The sequence below is a fragment of the Pan paniscus genome, chromosome 12 (genome assembly GCF_029289425.2).
Source record: "Pan paniscus chromosome 12, NHGRI_mPanPan1-v2.0_pri, whole genome shotgun sequence".
NCBI lineage: Eukaryota > Metazoa > Chordata > Mammalia > Primates > Hominidae > Pan > Pan paniscus.
The window spans coordinates 110676269-110687342 of NC_073261.2; positions in this window are offsets into that span (position 1 = coordinate 110676269).

The window sequence follows — 11074 nt, forward strand, 5'->3', positions numbered from 1 at the left end:
GAGACGTTGAGCTGTGATGCAGTCACAGCAAAGGCCTCAATCTGTCTCTTAGGAGCTGCCCCTGACCCAGGCAAGGGGCTGGGTCCTGACCAGGCGTTGGATGAGGGCTGCTCTGAAAGGGAATGTGAACCTGGCAGCTGCTATGTTGGGGCATCCACAACCAGCTATGAGCCTGCAACACTCCTGGAGCCAGGGCCTGAGTGCTGCAGGCCTGAGGGGGTCTGGGGGCCACACCAGCTCATAGCACCCACTTCAGAGCCCCTCATCTTCACCCAGTCTGGGTTTTTCACTGTGTGGACCACAGACCCCTAAATCATACAACCTCCCTGCTGTGGCCCAGAAATCTTCAGTAGTGACTTGGGCGATTGTAACGTACTCTAAAGTTTAAAGTAACTCTTCTGGGTTTATTGCCATCCTCCCTCCCAGCTACATGTTCATAAGAGGAGAAACTGAGACGGAGAAGGGGGAGTGGCTTGTCTGAAGTTGCACAACAGATTGGTGGAAGAACCAGACCAAGGCATCCCATAATATGAGCAAGTGTGCTGGGAGGAGGCCTCAGAGGGCACAAATGAGAGGGGAGAGCTGGGGGGCCCTGTCAACCAAGCGCCAACATCATGTCATCCAGGCAGCACCTCCTGATGAGCCTGCTCCCTGGTCCTGGCCCTGCACAGAGACACTCATGAGAAAAGCTGTCATCCTCTCCCCTGGAAGGAAGGGGCACATCTGTCCAGGTGCCCCTCCAGGAATGCATGAGACCCTTGTAAGCACTGCTGGAGCTGTTTCAGGCCAGGAGGGCCCAAGTACCACTGGCACTGCCCTCTGCAGTTTGCAGGGTCTTCTCATTACCAAGAGTGAGGGAAATGAGGCTTCATTCCAAAGTGCACACAATGGTGACTCCTTATCCCAAGTAACTTATGTCTATCAACTCATTTAATCCTCCTGGCAATCCAGTGAGGTAAGCACTCCCATCACCAGCTTTGTTCAGAGGAGCAAACAGAGGCACAGAGAGGGTAGGGAACCATGGGGCTCAGCTGGTAAGAAGTGGGCCCTGAATTGTGCCACCTGGCACGAGCTGTTTCACATACTTTTCTTCGAGTTTTCCAGTAGGTGTTATTGTGCCCATTTTACAGGAGGAGACTGAGGCTCAGATAGAATCAGCAATGACTTGAGACACTTAGAAATGAGGAGATAGATACATATGTGCATAGATATTTTGCGTCCTGTGAAATGCATTTTGTAGAGGAATGGAAGGGGGGGTCAAGGAGACTCAAAGAGGGATCGTGGGAAGCATCAAGGGGGAGGTGACCCGGAGCTGCCTCCTTTAAGATCAGAGGATTTTGCCTGGTAGATGAGGTGAGGATGGCACCTGTAAATACCAGAAAAAGCATGGTGTGTTCAAAGACCAGAAAGCAGCGTGGAGCGAAGCAGGAGGAGGTGGACTTGGACTTCATCCTTGAGCACCAGAAATCCTGTGAGGTTTTGGAGCAAGGAGGACCTGCCCATTCTGATCTGAGGGATGAGGGAGTGGCCGAAGCTGGGTGGGGTGGGGCGGGGGGGGGGTGGCCCTCCCTCTGCGTCTCCACCCACTATGGGTCTGCATGTGACTCTTCTCAGGAAGACGGAGGCTGCTTCCTGCAGATTTAATTCAATGTCAGCTGCAAAGCTCTATTAGCTAAATTGGCCATCAACCTGCGTGTCTGTTCCACATAATGGGGTTTTGTACAAAATGAGTTTTTCACTGTGTTAAAAAGTGTCATGTTTGAATCAAAACTTATTCCAACCTTCGGGCTCATGAAAGCCTCAAATGAGCATTGATCAATGTGTTCCCAGGTGTTTCCATGGAAACAGGAGAAGGAAGGCAGTGCACCAAGGTGATACTCCGGGTGCTCATTGGTGTGACCGCCCCCCATCCATCAGTTCCACCTGAGGGCAGAGACCTGGAGGCGGGTGAAGAGGGGGCCAGAGCCCATGTGGGGACCAAGCGGAGGGAGAGACAGAGATGCCTTGGCCTGCCTGTCACTTGAGCCTCAAGGTCTGAGTTGAGCACACTTGTTGCAGCAGCTAAACCTCTATGTATTTCATAATTTATTTTTGTACTTTTGCTGGGCTTTCCACAAACTGCTCATGCACTCAGCTCAAACGCCTCCCATAAACCAGCCCCTCACCATGCATTATTCCTGCCCCTTGCAGCCTTGGCTGGCCCTGGAGCATGCTGTAGGCAAAGCCGTGAGAGTTGGGGTCAGGCCATAAGGTGGGTGCCTCACAGAAGACCTTGGAGAATCACCTTCCCTCTCTGGCCACGGATTCCTTGTCTCTACAATAAGAATTAGTATAAAGCTGCTCTACTGGGGACCAGGAGATCTGACTTCTAGTTCCCTCTCTGTCACTGACATGGGGGCAGATGACTTAGCCTCTCGGAGGCGTAGTTTCTCTATCCATAAATTGGGAGTGGTATCTTGGGTCCCTCCAGCCCTGCCCACTGTGGATAATGTTATAGGAGTAGGCTTCTGGCAGGCACCGGCCAGCCCCATGGGCAGCCCGGATGGCAGAGTGTCTTCTGCCAAAAACGGGGACCTGTGGCCGGTGCTTCTGCTGGGGCCTCCGTGGCCCTGCTGGCATCTGCAGGCCTTTTCTCCCCTCATAGATGCTTCAGACTGACATGGACCCTGCCACAGGCCCAGCCCTTCCTCGGTCACGTGCCTCACTGCATCTCAGCTTACAGCAGCCCTGCAAGGCTGTCGGAATAAGAGGATCATGATTCTCACTCATATCACGCGTGCGGCCCCGGGTAGGGAGGCTGAGCCATCGCCCAAGGTTCCACCGCTATTACATGGCGTGGCTGGCACTAGAACCAGGGCTCCTGCCTCTCTGCCTGTGCTCCCTCTGCTTACCCAACCCACAGCGGCTGTCTGGTCCCGCATTCCTGGCTGAGCCCAGGGGTGGGCCCTTCAGAGCTGGCTGTGCAGGCTGCTGCGAGGGCTGGCCACCAGCCACACGTCCGCCCAATTTACCCGCACAACCATATGGCCGGGGGCCTGTTTTGCTAGGGGACGGTAGGGCCAGTGAATAGCCCGCTCTGTGCCAGGGACCAGGGCCTGATTCAATTTAGACCTGTCTGTCCAGGGACCTGCCTGGGGGAATAAAGACTGCTCTCTCTGAAAGACGCGGGCAGACCGTGGCAGAGGCCCCATAATCAGGTTTGCTGGGGCTGGCCTCAGCAGCAGTGCGGCCCCGCACTGCCTTGTCCCCGGCCTCTGCAGGGTCAGTGTGGTGGCACGCCTGCCCTGTGGCTTCACAAGGCTCCTCTTTCCTGCTTAATCAAATCAGATCTCCAGCCTGGCATTCTCCTGGCCTGAAGTCATCTCCGTGGGGAGGGGAGCTGGGTGCAAGGCACCAGGATCTTGCAGCAGGGGTGGCCAGAGCCAGAGGGGCCCCAAGAAATCACTGGTAGCCCACTCTCCAAAGACACAGGGGTTGAGGCCCAGGGAGGGGTGGGTTCACCCTTGCTATGGTCATGAGGTGTGGGTCCCTGCAGAGTGGGGAGCAGGGGGATCAGGGCCCCAGGACCCACACAGGCAAGGAATATCTTTTCTTCCCATTCTGCTATTTAAAAACTGAAGGTTAAAATGAGAGTGAACAGATCCCTGCTCCCCACGACATTGGTGAGCCTCAGCACCACAAACATAATGATAAGAAAAAAATAGACACAAAAGAGTGCACACTATATGATCTCATCAGTGCAAGGGTCAAGAGACAGAACAGCTCTAGTTCTAGAAGGCAGGGGCAGCTGCCTTTGCTGGGAGGTGGTGAGTGAGGGAGCAGGCGGAGCTGCTGGGGTACAGGTCACGTCATGATCTGGATCCGCGAGTCTGTTTCCTGTGTGAAAATGGATTGAGCCATATGCATAGAGTTTCTACCTTTCTCTATGTATGTTATACTTCAATAAAATGTTTGTAAAAATCTGAAAGCTGGGAGAGACTGTCTTTTGAAGGCAATATTTACTGAATACCTGCGCCGTTCCTACTCTTGCTGGGTGCTCAGAGAAGAAAGGCGGAGTCCTTAACTAGAAGGGGCTTGGGCCATGGTTGGTAGCTGGACGTGGCAGAGAGTGAGTACTCTGCCAGAGGGGTGTGTGCAGCACTGAGCAGGGAGGGCCCAGGTTGCTCCTGGAGGGAGTTGAGGCACAGCCTGGGTCTCCAGGTGCAGGCTCCTGTGGGATGCAGGAGGGGAGAAAGGTGTCCCAGCACAGGAAGTGGTGTGGGCATGTAGGGTGCACTCCAGGAAGCTGTGCCCAGTGGGATACCATGTCCAGAGATAGGCAGTCTGCCCTGGGAGCTCCAGGCAGAAGGCTGGATGATATGCAAGGGCCACACAGGCCAGCGACTTTAAACCTAGATATGCTCTAGGGTCCCCCAAAGAGAGCTCCCTCGGCTCCATCCACAACCCCAGGATCAGAATCTCTGAGAGTGTTAGAACAAAAGCAGAAGCCTCCCCAGGACAGTCCTTGATGAAGATTTAGCTGGAGAAGCCATTGATCAAGAGTAGCCTTTTAGAGAGATAATCCGACCCCGGTTTCACACCAGTTAGAGGCATGCTGGAATCCTAGTCCCAGTGAGAAGCACCAGTGGCCAGACCTATGGCAGAAGGAACTGGGATGGAGAGAAGTGGAGAGATGCTAGACCTATGGGGAAGGAATCCTGAGATACTTGAGCAGACTGTGGCCAGCAGGAGGTGGCAAGGATAAAGCCCAGGTTTCTGGCTTGCACAGTTGCTAAGATGGGGACAGCATCATGAGCTAGGAAGTTCTAGAGGGGAAGCCGGGAGAGTCAGAGGCTGGGTTTGGAGAGCCTATGGAGGGGACGTCCCAGGATGGTGCACCCTGGGCAGCAGGGAGGGTGACAGGAGCAGTCAGGAGAGATGAGAGCTGGACAGGGGGTTGCGGCATCATGGGCAGACAGAGATCCTACAGCCTCCGGGTGACAGTGCCCCTGGGGAGAGTGTGTGATGCATGAGAAGGATAAAGAGAGGATGAAGCCTCAGAGCATGAGGGTTTGGGTTGGAACTTGGAGGAACTGTTGAGGGAGCCCTGGTGAGGGCTGCTTGTCTAACCTAAAGAGAAGAATGTAAGGAACTCATGAGAAGTTTTCTGGCACAGAACGGGCACCGAATCCGTGGCAATTCTCCTCGCTCTCCTCCTTCCACAGGGACTGCGGTGGCATGTGCCATGCCCCTTTGTTATTTATCCCCTTAACAAAGGTATTTCTGGCTTTCCCAGGCAAATGTGGTCTTTGATGATCACCCAAAAAATCTTGGAAATGTCCGAAGTGCTCTCTCTCAGGAAGGAGCTTGAAGCTGCAGAAACATCTGTCTGCTGAGGCCTGTAACCATCTTCAGCACCAGATTCAGCTCACAGTCTACTCCGCTAGGCTTCTGAAGGGGTAACAGTCTATTAGCACGGACATACCTCGGTCCCCGAACCTCAACCACACATCTGAGATGGAGCGAGTTGATGCCATATGCCAGCTCTATGTGTGGAACTCTGGGCACTAGGAGCTTGCAGCAGGGGTGGCCAGAATCCCAGGAGTTTGGCCATCACCTATTCCATTACGTCTTCCACCTGGGGAAACTGAGGCCCAGAAAACAAAGGGTCTTCCCCAACCTTGGAGGGGGAGCTGGAATCACTGTCTGCAAATGCAGGTTGAAAAAGGCAGCTAATGCCCTTTGCCTCCCTTTGGTGCAACTGGTTCTTCTTACTTTCATGACTCACCCATGTAGATGGAAAGGTGCAGCAAGCAGGAAACTCAGGCCTGAGTCAGCTGTGAGCTTTGGCCCTCATTCTTTTCTATATCTATCTTCCCTTCCTCTCCACTTTGCCCCACTTCTGCATTGATTTTAGATACACGTGGGGTGAAAAAGTGCTTCCCCTGATGGTCCTCACACCCGAGGGTTTTGACAGGTAGACTATCAAGCTGGAATCTCTTCAAACAGTGGTCAGCATGAGCTCCCTGAGCACCAGGTGCCTGCAGGGTGCTGGGCCCGGGAAGAGATCTGAGAAGGACTCTGCCCTGGAGAGTCTCTAGCCTAGTGTGTGCGGAGGGGTGAAGGGGAGAGAGGATCTGATCCCATGCCCACTGTCAACAACATGAGGCTAGTGATGGCAGATATTCACTCCTCCCATCTGCCAAAGCTCCAGAGTGTGCTCACATCCACCCTCTAATTATTTCCATGGTTTAAATTGGGGCATAATTTACGTACAGGAAAATTCATTTTTAATATACCTTTCTATGAGTTTTGACAAACGCATACAGTCGTGAAACCACCAGGGCAATCAATACACAGAACAGTTCATCACCCCCAAATTCCCCTGCTCCCCTTCGTAGCGAACCCCTCTGTCCACCGCAGCCCCTGGCAATCAGTGATTATTTTCTCTTCCTATAGTTTTACTCTCCTAGGGAATATATTCCATTGCATGGGTGCACCATGCACCATTTGTTTATCCTGTCGCCAGCTGAAGGTCATTTAAGTTGCATCTAGTATTTGGAGATCAGGCGTAAGGCCACATATAAGCATTCACATACTTGTTTTTATGACAACATAAATATTCAGTTCTCTTGGGTCAGAACCTAGGAGTGAGATTATTGGATCTTACGGTAACTGTATGTTTAACTTTACAGGAAACTGCCCAGCTGTTTTCCATAGTGGCTTCACCATTTTGCATTGTCCTGGCCGTGAAGCATGAGAGTTGCAGTTGCTCCACGTCCTTGTCAATGCTCGGAATTGGCAAAGGTTCTGCTTTGTTTTTTCTCTTTTCAGCCATTCTGGTAGGTGTATTGTACATCATCTCATTTTGATTTGAAATCTGTCCTGGGATGGCCAAGCATTATCCTCACCTGCTACAGAGGCAAAAACAGAAGCTCAGAGCAAATTGGTGGCTCAGCCATGACCACACGTAGAGACCATCAGAACCAAGACACCAGCCGAGGTCTCCTGGTTGGGACCAGGTCTCTTCCTGTGTATTGAGTGGGAAAAGTTCTTCCAGGCCATGGCCATGGCCCTGAGAGAGATCTGAGGAAAGTGGAGGTGATCAGAAGAAGCTAAGCCCTGTCCCTTTGGGGCTACTCCAGAAAGTCCCCATTGAAGAAGGAGCTGATCCCTGAAAGACTAAAATGAGGAAAGCAAATCAGGTAGAAGGAAAAGCACAAGCAAAGGCGTGCAGATGAAAATATTACGAGCCGTGTTTGGGAATGTACATCACCCAGTAGGGCCCCAGGAGGACTTCGGACTAGAGAGGCCAGCTGGGTCCAGACCCAGGAGGAATTGTGTAGTAAGAAGAGCAAGGAGTTGTAATATCAAGATACCTGGACTGGAGGCACAACTCAGAACCGCACTCTCCTTGTCTGTAAAACGGAATCAATAATAGTTCCCTGGCAGTGTTTCTGAGAGGCTCAAAGGACATAAGGCGCAAAAATGTTGTGACCGTGACTTGTCACACAGACATGAGGGGTAGGGATGGGGGCACAGTGCCTGCACGCTGGAAGCATTCGTGATTGGCGAAATGAGGGAAGTCTTGCATGCTGATGAATGTCATTCCTGGGCAGGAGCAAATCCTCCTTTCCTAACCCATGGGCTTATTAGAGACCCAGCCTATCAAAAGGACTTGAAAACCTGCAATGGTCCTTGCTAGCCAATAGCCAATGTGGTGTTTGTTGTTGTTGTTGTTGTTGTTGTTGTTGTTTGAGACAAGAGTCTTGCTCTGTTGCCCAGGCTGGAATGCAGTGGCACAGACTCATCTAACTGGAACCTCTGCCTCCTGGGTTCAAGCAATTCTCCTGCCTCAGCCTCCCAAGCAGCTGGGATTACAGGCATGTGCCACCATGCCTGGCTAATTTTTTTGTATTGTTAGTAGAGATGGGGTTTCACCATGTTGGCCAGGCTGGTCTCGAACTCCTGACCTCAAGTGATCCACCTGCCTGAGCCTCCCAAAGTGCTAGGATTACAGGTGTGAGCCACCGTGCCTGGCTGCCAGTCTGTCTTTATGGCAGGACTTTGAACCAGTCTTGGCAGCAGAGGCCTCTGGAAGTAAAGGGAGGTGCACGGCGAGCCTCACACACCTATTTCAGGACAATGAGACCAGGTGGTAGTGAGGACAGGGTGGAGGGCCATCAGTGCTATCACGTGGGATTCCTAAGTGCTTCGATTCTTTATGTCCATTTCTGTTGGGGGAGGGGTCTCTGTGTAATGCAATGCGGCTGGTACCCCTGTGTTCAACTGCAGGTGGAGACAGGCACTTTCTGGTTAATGTGCTGATCTCAATCCAGCACTCAAAGTCCTTCAGTCTACCTCTCGGCCTCATCCCCCATTGTGCTGCCCTGTGGCTCCAGCCACATGGACTATGCCCAGCCCTGCACACACACTGCACCCCCGCAGATCTTGCACACCCATCTTCAGGCCTGCACTCTCCTGACTCTGAGACTCGGCTCAGACTGCCTCTTCTGTAGGGCCCTGGGATGCCCTTCTTTCTCCAAAACTGCCAATGAAATCCACACCTCCTTCAAGACCAGCTAATTTTCACTCCTTCCAAGAAGCTTCAGGCCCAGATATGGGCTTCTGAATTCACCTGTCCTTAGCCCAATCTCCCACAAGGCTCTGCAAGGAATCTGGCCTGCCCAGGGTTTAACTTTAAAGGAAACTGCCCGCTGTTTTCTGAAGTGGCTGCACCATTTTGCTTTGCCCTAACAATGAAACATGAGAGTTGCAGTTGCTCCACATTCTTTCAAAAACATTGCGGTAAAATGTACATAACATAAAAATTCACCATTTTAACATGTCTGTCTGTTTGTTTGTTTTGCAGAGACGAGGGTCTCACTTTGTTGCCTATGCTGGTCTCGAACTCCTGGGCTCAAGCGATCCTCCTGCCTCAGCCCCCCAAAGTGCTGGGATTACAGGTGTGAGCCACCATGCTAGCCCATTTTAGCCATTTTTAAGTGAAAAATTCAGTGGCAGTGAGTACATTCTGTGTACAAATATCTCCACTATTTATTTCTAGCAGGTTTTTATCTCAAAGTGAAACTCTGTACCCATTAAACATTCACTCCCCATTCCCTCCCTCCCTCCAGCCCCTGGCAACCAACATTCTACTTTCTGTCTATGAATCTGACAGAAAGTACTCACAGAAGTGGAATCACAATATTTGTTCTTTTGTGTCTGGCTTCTTTCACTTAGCGTAATGTCTTCAAGGTTTACCACGCAGATGTTGCAGCGTGTATCAGCACCTCATTGTTCTACCCCATTATACGTATATGTATACCACACCTTGCCCATCCCCTCATCTGCCAATGGGCGCTTGGCTCGCTTCCACCTTTTGGCTCTTGTGAATGATGTCGCTATGGATGTTGCTATACCAGTATCTGTTTGAGTCCCTGCTTTCACTTCTTCTGGGTGTAGATCTAAGAGTAAAATTGCTAGGTCAGATGGAAATTTTATCTTTAACTTTGTGAGGAACTATGTCAGGGCTTTTTAGGACCTTGTGAGCACCAGTCCAGGGGCACAAGCGGGGCAGGGCCCAGGGTGCATTCACCTCCCTGTGGCAAACCCTGAAGGGGTCTTTGGGGGCCGATGGTCCTGGGTTCAAATCCCAGCTCCACTTCTCAACAGCGGAGCCTCCATTTTCTTGCTTTTGAAATTTAGATCATAACACCTACCTCACAGGGTGGCTGTAAATATTCAGCCACTAATATTGTAGGATGCCTGGCACACTGCAGGTGTTCAATAAATAATCATCCTGCCTCCCCTGACCCATTTGTGTTTCCTCATCTGTAAAAAAGCATCCTATTTACTAAATGCCTTGCAAATCCCAAATGCTTTCAGGACAACTGGGTGGAAATGTTCCGTGGCAACTTTCTTTAGAAAACATGCCCCCCCTTTTAAAGAAGCCCATAATTCCTCCACATGCTTTTCCATCTGTTCCTCCAAATGTGATAATTAGGAAATGATGCTGTCACTTTCGAAAGTGAGAAACCTGCCCCTCCCTTCCATCTCTGAGCGACATGGCAGAAGGATGAGCAGATCCTCGTGCCACAGTCAGCCCCATCCCCAGGCCCAAGAGCACGTGCAGCCCAGATTTTGATGTGGTTCACAAACCAGGTCTAGCAGGCAACCCAAGATGTGAGGGTGAAATGCTGAGTCCCAGGTTAGCTGAATGGAAGGGGGCTTGGAGATCACCTTGGCCATTTCCTCACCTCGTATGGTCCTTCTCCATCGCGTCCTCACCACGTGTAGAACAGGGAGTCCAACTCATCCCATTCAGATTGGAGAACTGAAGCCAGGGAGGCAGAGTGAGCTTCTGAATACAGTAAGTTGGTCAGAGAGCTAGGGCACACCTTTCCATCTCTCCCGACACCGTCCACCCCACGCTGGAGATGTGGGCCACATGGCATCCAGCCCCTTCAAGTAAGCTGAGGATTTGTTTAGTTTTAAGTAGGTATATACTAGGTTGATGAATGTCCACCCAAAATTCCTGTCAACCTCAGAATGTGACCCTACTTGGAATCAGTCTTACACATGAAATCAAGTTAAGATGAGGTCATGTTCAATTAGCATGGGCCCTAACCTAATATGGTGACTGGTGTCTATATAAGAAGGGAAAACAGAGATGCAGACAGATACACCAAGTGAGAACGTCAGGTGAGGGCAGAGGCAGCGATCACGGTGGTGCAGCTGCAAGCCAAGGGATGCCAGGCTGCTGGCACCACCAGAAGCTGGGGAGAGGCAAGGAAGATTCTTCCCAGAGCCTCAGAGCTGACATGGCTTTGCTGACACCTCGACTGCAAACTCCCAGCATGCAGAACTCTGGGAGGACAAACCTCTGTGTTCTAAGGCACCCAGTTCATGGTACGCCATTGAGCAGCCCTAGGAAATGGATACAAGGGGAGAGCAGGAATCTGGAGCTTCGGGGCTACCTGTCCTCCAAGCTTTCATGCCAGCCAGTTCTGTCTCCTCTTCCCCTCATGCAGTGTTTCAGTTCTGGCTTATAAGCCTTTATTTATGCAGTGCCCTGTCTAAGTTTGGACTCCTC